Genomic DNA, 9055 nt, shown 5'->3' with positions numbered 1-9055 from the left:
TTATTTCAATTACAAACTCATCCTTTGGTCTCAAACAGTACCATTCCTTTGAATGTCTTTGCTATTCTTGAATTTTGATTTTATAAACTAATTGCTCAGGTCTGTAGAAGTGATTAACGGCTGTGTAATTCATGTAATCATTTTTAAATTTTTGTTTGTTGCTTCCAAAAGAATGGAGGTAAATAGTTTGAACTTTTTACAGATCTAATTTGTGTTTTCAATCTGCAGTCAGTTCTATGTCATCGATTGGGGGGACCTAATTCTAATGCTCATTCCTGTTTTTTCCAGAGGAGAGGGTATGTTCATCACTTTTTTTATTATTTCAATTACAAACTCATTCTTTGGTCTCAAACAATGCCATTCCTTTGAATGTCTTTGCTATTCTTGAATTTTGGTTTTATGAACTAATTGCTCAGGTCTGTAGAAGTGATTAACGGCTGTGTAATGCATGTAATCATTTTTAAATTTTTGTTTGTTGCTTCCTAAAGAATGGAGGTAAATAGTTTGAACTTTTTAAAGATCTAATTTGTGTTTTCAATCTGCAGTCAGTTCTATGTCATCGATTGGGGGAACCTAATTCTAATTCTCATTCCTGTTTTTTTCCATAGGAGAGGGTATGTTCATCACTTTTTTTATTATTTCAATTACAAACTCATTCTTTGGTCTCAAAGAATGCCATTCCTTTGAATGTCTTTGCTATTCCTGAAATTTTGATTTTATGAACTAATTGTTCAGGTCTGTAGAAGTGATTAACGGCTGTGTAATGCATGTAATCATTTTTTAATTTTTGTTTGTTGCTTCCAAAAGAATGGAGGTAAATAGTTTGAACTATTTAATGATCTAATTTGTGTTTTCAATCTGCAGTCAGGTCTGTGTCATTGATTGGGGTAACTAATTCTAATGCTCATTCCTGTTGTTTCCAGAGGAGAGGGTATGTTCATCACTTTTATTATTTCAATTTAATAATTGTGTTTCAATTTTTGAAGAGGGGGATTATCACAGGTTATGTACAGCAAATGGAGGGGGGGGGAAGATTTGTCCACCTACTATGCTAATAATAAAACTTTTTGAAGGGGGTGAGATTACCTTTGTAATTTAATGTTTATCGTTTAAAGTATATCGTAATTTTAAGATAAACCAATTTCCTTTCGTCTTTTTAAGAAGAAGAGTGTTGGATGCATCTCTTGGTTGTCTCTCTCTCCAGTTGGGCTTATTGGATACAGATTCCGTTGATGTGATTTGGTGAATTCAAAGAATAGATAGAATAGATCCATGTAAAGGTGACTCGTGAAACAGGTTAAGTTCTGGTGATGAAACGATTTCCTGTGATCTACATCAGTGGTTCTTAACTTTTTTTTCCATCCCGCACCCACTTGGATAATGAATTTTCAATTGGTTATAAAATTTAATTTTTTGTAGTTACATTAATCATTCATTAATTAATTTTTATCAGTTTTTTACATATGTACATATAATTTAGTTCCTTTTTGGCATTGTTAATAGTTCAATTTGGTTTCTTCTCCTCTTTAAAAATTACTTCATTGCTAAACTAAAAATATTTTTTAACGTCACGAAACTTGAATGCAAAAGATTCATTGTTCCAAACTTATTGATTCCAGCCAGAACAACGATAAACATATTTTTGTTTGACACGTGATTAAATTTTTTCTCAAGCATGACAATAACAGGCGGTATAAATGTAAGCAAAGCAAAATACTTTGAGTATTTAATGGTATTTTTTCCCTTTGTAAAAGTTACTAACTTTTTGTAACTTGACACAAAATTCACATGAGACATTTTTGCCATGTTGGTTTAAACCTTGGTTTTAACAATTTGGTTTTTTTCAAAAAATAAAATAAAAGTAGCCTAAATATAATTTTTTCCTTGAAAATATCATATTGATTCATTATTAGCCAAAACTTTTCATTTTTACCACATTTTATATGTTTGGGCTACATTCTGATGGTATTTGTTTAAATGACATAAGATTAATAAGTGTTTTGTTTTCAAAAAGTCTCATAAAAGTGGCCAGAATATATATATTTTTTCATATGAAGTTTCTTAGTTATTTAAAGTTATATACAAAACCCAAAATTTTTCATTCTTACATTTTCTAACCTTTTAGCTGCATTCTGATGCTCTATCTTTAGCAAATTCATGAATAAGGATTGCATCACACATCTAAATGTAGTGGTGTATTATCTCACATGTTTCTTTTCCCCTTCACAAAGAAGCAGCAACAGTAGTGACACCATCATGCAGGGGCAGGTGGTCCTATAATCCAATAGACATCAGCTGTCCATAAAGGACAAAGACTAGTGTACTAGTAGTTACATTACCTCACATATACATTTTAATTTTCTTTCCCATAAGAAGTAGCACATCTCCTACTGTATATCTTCCAGTCTTAATATTGGATAGTTGTTTTTTTACACTTTCACATGTTGTAAGCCCAGTTAATCAAGGTTCTACTGTATAATAATAACAGATTTATGAAAAATAATCAGCTATATACAGGGTGATTATAATTTGAAGTTTTGATTCCAAAACTATTCAAAAAGAACTACTGGTCAGAATGACTTGAAAATTTGCATACATACTCCTGAAACAATGGAAGTTTCTTTCGCAAAAGGAAAAAAATGTGCAAGTAGATGGTGCTGTACTTGGCCAGCAGTATAATCTATTTTGTGCAACCACATCATTTCGGCACTCCCACAGCATCAGTGTGTGGATAGAACAACTTCTATCAAGATTCACATAGCAATACCAGCAAAGCAGCTGCTGAAGACCCATTTTATAGGATGCACCTTAACCCTTGCAACTTCTGGCTGTGGGGGTACCTGAAAATGTCATAAACAGTGGTCAGATTGCAAACTTTGGTGAATTGCATTCTCCCGCACATCCCCTATATCTTAGAAGTTCCTTAGGAATATTAACCTGGGGGCACGTTGTAATTTAATAAAGCTGAATTGCAAGTGCATCCACATCATGGCTGTGGCATACTGTGATCTGTTGTTGAACAGAAATTCTTGTGCTTTCAACCTCATAGCCAGAACACGGTGAACAACATATTTAACAATTCTTAAGTACGTTGTAGTTATTTGTTCAATTACTTCGTTTCTTGTGATGTTTCCATGAATTATGAAATCGTGTAATGTTATAATTAAGTTATCATTTTGTCATGGCTGGCTATCGTTCCCATTCTGCGTGCAAATTTCCCACATGTTAGATGATGTCATTAATTTTACATTTTTAAGTAATTTTTCCCCTTTACTTAATATTCATGGAGGAATATTACAGGAATATTCATGTCAATTTTCAAGTCATTCTGACAATCGTTCTTTTTTACAGTGTTTTGAAATCAGAACCTTAGTTATAATCACCCTGTATATCATAAATCATCGTTAATTAATCTGCATTATTTATGCTTCATTAAATACATTATGTTCACCTAATTTTTATTATAGTTTTGTAAAATAGCTTCCTAATTAAACATACTGAAAGTAACTAGAGAAAACATCTTTATATTATATGATTAACATTAAAAGAATTTTCAAACACAAACAAAGTAATCCATTGAGTAAAGCAAAAAATAATTAAATTGCAAAAGTTGGTTTTTGTTAAAATGTAAGAAATATTTATTGATTTAATTAATAGGGGAATAGTGTTAATTGCATTAATTAATAAACATTTTATTTTAATGTAATAATAATTGTTAGAAGTTTGAATGATTTTTCAGAAATTTTATTGTTTTTAATGTTAATACTATTTAAAATAAAAAAAACTGGTTTAAACAAAAAAACCCAGATTTTTGTTTATTTAAAAAAAAACAGGTTTTTTTACCAACCTTGCTATGTAGTCTACTTATACACTTGTTACCGTTTTCATCTAATTTAAACATGTAATAAATTGTAGTCAGTTACCAGCATGATCTTGCTGTGTTTTGATTTTCTCCCCCACTACTTTTCTTTCACTTGACACAGTCACTATAGGAGGCTCTGGAACCACTGGATCGAGAGCTGGCTTTACACTCTGTAGGTATGACAGGTTCAGTAATTCAAAAAAATAATAATTCATGAATTTTGATTTTACGAATTTATTATAAGTCTAGAAATGAGCATCAACTGCATTAATGTATGTGATAATTTTTAAACTTTTGAGTAAGGTTTTTTTTAAATTTTTTGTTAGTTGCTTCCAAAAGAATGGAGGCGAATTGTTAGAACTTTTCAATGATATAATTTGTGTTTTCAGTAATTGAAATTGAGTAGCTGGGTCGAGGATGTTATTTCTAGTCAGTTCCATGTCATCGATTGCAGTACCTAATTCTGATGCTTATGCCTATTGTTTCCAAAGAAGAAGGTGTGTTCATTACTTTTAATATTATTTTAATTTAAGAATTGTGTTTCGGGTGGGGATCACAGAGGTGTATAGTGAATGGTTGAAGGAGTTATTCATGTCTGTCCTTCCAGCTATTATGCAGATAATAAAAGTTTCTTATTTTCAATTTGAATCTTAATTAATTTGAATTTTTATACCAAAAAAAAAATTCTATTGTTGTAAAAATATCCATTCAATTTTCCAAAGGATTTTTATGGGACAAATACAGTAAAACCCTTTTTTTTAACACACTCGCGAGACAAAAAAGTCGATCGCAAAAAAGGGGTAACCACATAAGAGGGGGTTTCTGTTGAAACCATAATTATACAGTAATGTCAATAACTTAAATTTTTCTTTGTTTGTAAATAAACGGAATTCTGACAATATAAAATGCGTTTCAACATTAAAATACATAATTATTACAAAGATACAAAATTAAAATTACAAAAGAACTATTACACAGTCTATATAATACCTAATTTACATCTTTTGGAAAAACTGATCAATCTATGTTTTGCTGGGTCAATCTATGTTTTGCTTTCCAATTCTTTCTAACTTTGCCCACATGCTACCCATGGGCCAGCTGTTGACTCCACCGGTATATATCATTTGCCAAAAATTGCCATAATTTTTGGAAATTTTTACTCCATTCTTCGCACACTTCATCATTGTCATCAGCATATTCACCGCACAATTTCTTAAATGCAACTTTGAGATGCGCACAAAAACAATCCAACCAGCCATCTGAAACTGATGAGACTGAGTTGTTCTGCAGCTTCTCGAGATTTTTATTTTGAATCGGATCGGAAACAGGTGAATTCTTGGTTTTTTTTTTTTGCTGAAGCAAACCAATCGTATAGACTACACAACTAAGACTTGACAAAATTCATATAATTGATTTTAATTGAGGAGGAAATCATCTATATGATACCAAATAATACATATGTAGTAGATTGCAATTAATTATTCTGCCGAAGCAGAAATTATATTGTTTTTAAGATTATTTGGGGATGTATGTGGGCCATTTATAGGTTTATTAATCTTTAATTTGCTTAGTTTTAGGATTCAACAAGTAGAGTAGTCATTAAAAAATTCTGCTTGGTAGAAAAAAAAAATTGTCTTTACTACTTCATGGTCTTGATGGTAACTAACATTCATCATTTAAAATTATGGTGCACATTTTGTGTATAAGTGAAACAACAGTTTGCTTAACAAAGCAGTTGGATACATAGGCCTTTTCTAAATTTGGTGATTCTGATGATATCCAATAGCATTCTGTATTTTTCGGGCAGTCTTCTGTATTTTTCAAAAAAGGGATTCAAATTTTCTCATCATATTTTTACATCGCTGCAGCCTATACGATGTCCCTTTTTTCTCTGAAACTAGTGAAAATAGCATCTGCAGATTACACAAAGGAAAATACGTTTGTTTTGTTTAATTCTTATTTAAGATTCACATCGAGGTAACAGAAAAACAGCTAGAAATTACTAATTTTTAGATGCTGAAAAAATCTTACAACTTGAAAACTAATGATGTATCGAAAATAAAATTGAAAGTTTCACTAGGATCACACCAGATTTTCTTCACCATCAAACTTGTATTGAATTTTTTGGCCTCTCCTGAAAGGTGGTTGGCGGGTCTTGTCAAGTAATTCCAATTCTTGATGAAGAAATTTTTCTGTGTTGATTTGTGATTGTGACCTTGCATCTTGAAATTCCATTATTCATTGGCTGACCACTCCAAAGCAGGGCTGTCACAAAATATCCTCTCGAAAGTGTTACCCCCACTCCCCGTTTAGGAATTTGTATCAACAGTAACGAAATTATTCTCTCACCGATACTTAACACTTTTTTGGCATTTAAACAGCGGCCAATAGACCACCCTCATTAAAGTCATAAAAAACGGGGCACTACAATCGATTTTTGATTTTGACCACCAACATAGCTGTATCAGGCTTTCTATTGTTTTGTTCTAAAGTGATAGTTATCAACCTACCCCACTCTTGAAGGAAAGGCAGTTTTGTCGACTATGGCACAGCCCTAAATGTGATCAGTTTCGAAAAAATACTTCCATCTATTTTCATACAAAGCTGAGCTTAACCTTTAACTGTTCTACATCTCTCCTTCGAATAACAATAAGAGACCACCTAATCTGCTCTTGAAAAATCTTGCATTTCTTTCAGATGTTCACGAAATGCTGTGCACGAAAGGGCCAGATTGTAGGAATGGGGGAAAGGAAGAGGCGTCAACTCTTTTGGTAAAAAAAAGTAATGTGGAGGGTGTGTGTGTGTAAAGTAATTTGGTAAAAAAAAAGTAAAATAAACGAATAAAATATTGTCTTTATAATGTAATAAAAATATTTCAATTACCAGTTTTTTAATATTTATTTAGATAGATTGAATAATTAAAATTCAATATCAATTCAAATTACCAATAATTTTATTTTCTGCAACTTTATTTATAATTATGATGAATTTCAAGAAGATTAATATCCGGCGAAATTATTATTCGTCCCATCCCCAATCCATATATTTTTTTCATATGCCTATTTCTAATGAGATGTGAAGCAGGGTGTGCTCAGTCATTCAATTGGTATTTAAGATATTTATACTGTACATGAATAAAAAAGGAAATGGAATCTGTCATAAGTAAGAATGGGAGAGACTAATAATATATTGTCTTATTAATACAAGTTTGAAGTAATTACTGAGTCTTTTTTTCTTTAAATATCAAAATAATTTTGACCATGATTAATTAAATTATCTTGTCTCTGAAACAGATGCATGATTGAATGAGATTAACAGATCACTATATTGATAAAAGTGTATAGATATGCGATTGAACTTACTATTAAAGTTGCTGCTTGGTTTTGTACACCCACACATTTTACAAACTCTCCTTTGGTCCTGAACAATGTCATTCCTTTGAATGTCTTTGCCATTCATGAATTTTGATTTTACGAACTAACTGTTCAGGTCTGTAGAAGTAATTACAGACTGTGTAATGCATGTGATCATTTTTAAATTTTTGTGAGTGGCTTTACTTCCAAAAGAATGGAGGTAAATAGTTTGAACTTTTTACAGATCTAATTTGTGTTTTCAATCTCTAGTCAGTTTCATGTCATCGATTGTGGCACCTAATTCTGCTCACTCCTATTGTTTACAAATGCAAAATTACTTTTACTGTCCCCAGTGTATGTGATGACGAAATTCCAAGGAAATTTGTTATTGTAATTTTCATAGTATCATTTGAAAGCTATTTTTTTATGACGGTGTGTTCATCACTTTTAATATTATTTGAACTTGACAATTGTGTTTTGATGTTTCAGGAAAGGGGGTATCACAGAGGTTATGTATAGCAAATGGTGAAGGAGGGGGTGTCCACTTGTACCATTCTTCCTATGCCAATAATAAAACTTTTGGAACGGGGTGATCACCTCTTTGCAATTTAATGTTCTGTGCAGTATATCCTAATATGAACTAATCAGCAGATGAACTAATTTCTTTTCATCTTTTTAGGAAGAAGAGTGTTGGGCGTATCTCTTGGTTTTACTATCTTCTACAGAACCCTTATTGGGACTGAGGATGAAGGTTGAAATCGCAGCTGGCTGGAGTGTGTTGCTCATGTAAGTTGGCAACAATGTACAAGTTCCTCATCTAAGTTTTCTGCAATTTCTGTGTTACCCATCTTAGTTGATTGCAGTTACTTGAATTGCTCATCTCAGTTGGCTACAATGTGTGAGATCTTCATCTTAAGTTTTCTGCAATTTGTGTGTTCCCATCTTAGTTGATTGCAGTTATTTGAATTGCTCATCTCAGTTGGCTACAATGTGTGAGATCTTCATCTTAAGTTTTCTGCAATTTGTGTGTTCCCATCTTAGTTGATTGCAGTTACTTGAATTGCTCATCTCAGTTGGCTACAATGTGTGAGATCTTCATCTTAAGTTTTCTGCAATTTGTGTGTTACCTATTTTAGCTGGCTGCAATTACTCCAGTTGCTCAGCTCAGTTAGCTGCAGTGTGTATGTTATGCTATGAATTTTTCTGTTTTATGTTTCTGTGAAGTTATGAGACTTTGCATTAAGTGAATACTCATTCAATTGAAATACTTATGCAGCAAATAGTTAGCTAAGATGTGATGACAGGTAAGTTTTGCTTAATACTTTGTTGGTTGAAAACTGATGGTTTGCTCCCAAATAAATTTTTTAGCTTTCATTTTGTATTTATTCAAGTGAATACAGACTGTAAATCAGCTGTCTGGCCAATTTTGCTTCAGTTAGGTATGCTTCATGAAAATGATTGATTATTTTTCTTTTGGAGCATTTTTTCACATAATTGCACAAACATTCTCACCCCCTACATGATAAATGTATTTTTCATTACTTTTTCAGCTCCAGTGATAACATAATGCAATATAAGTACTTGGATATAATCAATTTTAACGAAAGATAATCATAAAGCAATAATTCATAATTGGATTATCAAACCTTTCAAAAATTGCAGTGCATTCTTTTAGACTTGAACACGAGTGTTTGTAGCTATTCAGAATTTTTTTGATTTTCTATTTGTTCCATGCAGTTGTGGAGGGTCCATTATTTCGAAGTTGTCTAGCTTCTTTTTTTCATGAGTTTCATACCAAGTTTCTAGTAATGATTTGAGTTTTTTTTAAATATAAAGTTAG

At 31.8% G+C, this 9055-nt stretch overlaps 1 long non-coding RNA gene across 3 annotated transcripts; it reads left to right on the top strand.

The window, feature by feature from the left end:
- The first annotated feature begins 227 nt into the window (after positions 1-227).
- On the top strand, positions 228-8589 carry LOC149067405 (uncharacterized). Of its 3 annotated transcripts, XR_016195351.1 has the most exons (4): positions 228-296; positions 546-931; positions 4252-4359; positions 7895-8589. It is a non-coding gene; the product is annotated as an uncharacterized LOC149067405 (long non-coding RNA). The 3 variants fall into 3 exon arrangements; XR_016195350.1 differs by lacking the exons at positions 4252-4359; positions 7895-8589 and adding an exon at positions 1162-1782 and having other exon boundaries at positions 256-296; positions 865-931; XR_016195352.1 differs by lacking the exons at positions 228-296; positions 546-931 and adding an exon at positions 3803-4038.
- Positions 8590-9055: the final 466 nt, after the last annotated feature.

The sequence above is a fragment of the Pholcus phalangioides genome, unplaced genomic scaffold, assembly GCF_987345545.1.
Source record: "Pholcus phalangioides strain wild (caught in Gottingen) unplaced genomic scaffold, Ppha-v1.0 ptg000030l_1, whole genome shotgun sequence".
Classification (NCBI taxonomy): domain Eukaryota; kingdom Metazoa; phylum Arthropoda; class Arachnida; order Araneae; family Pholcidae; genus Pholcus; species Pholcus phalangioides.
Note: the sequence above shows the minus strand (reverse complement) of the source record. Positions and strands in the feature narration are given on the sequence as shown.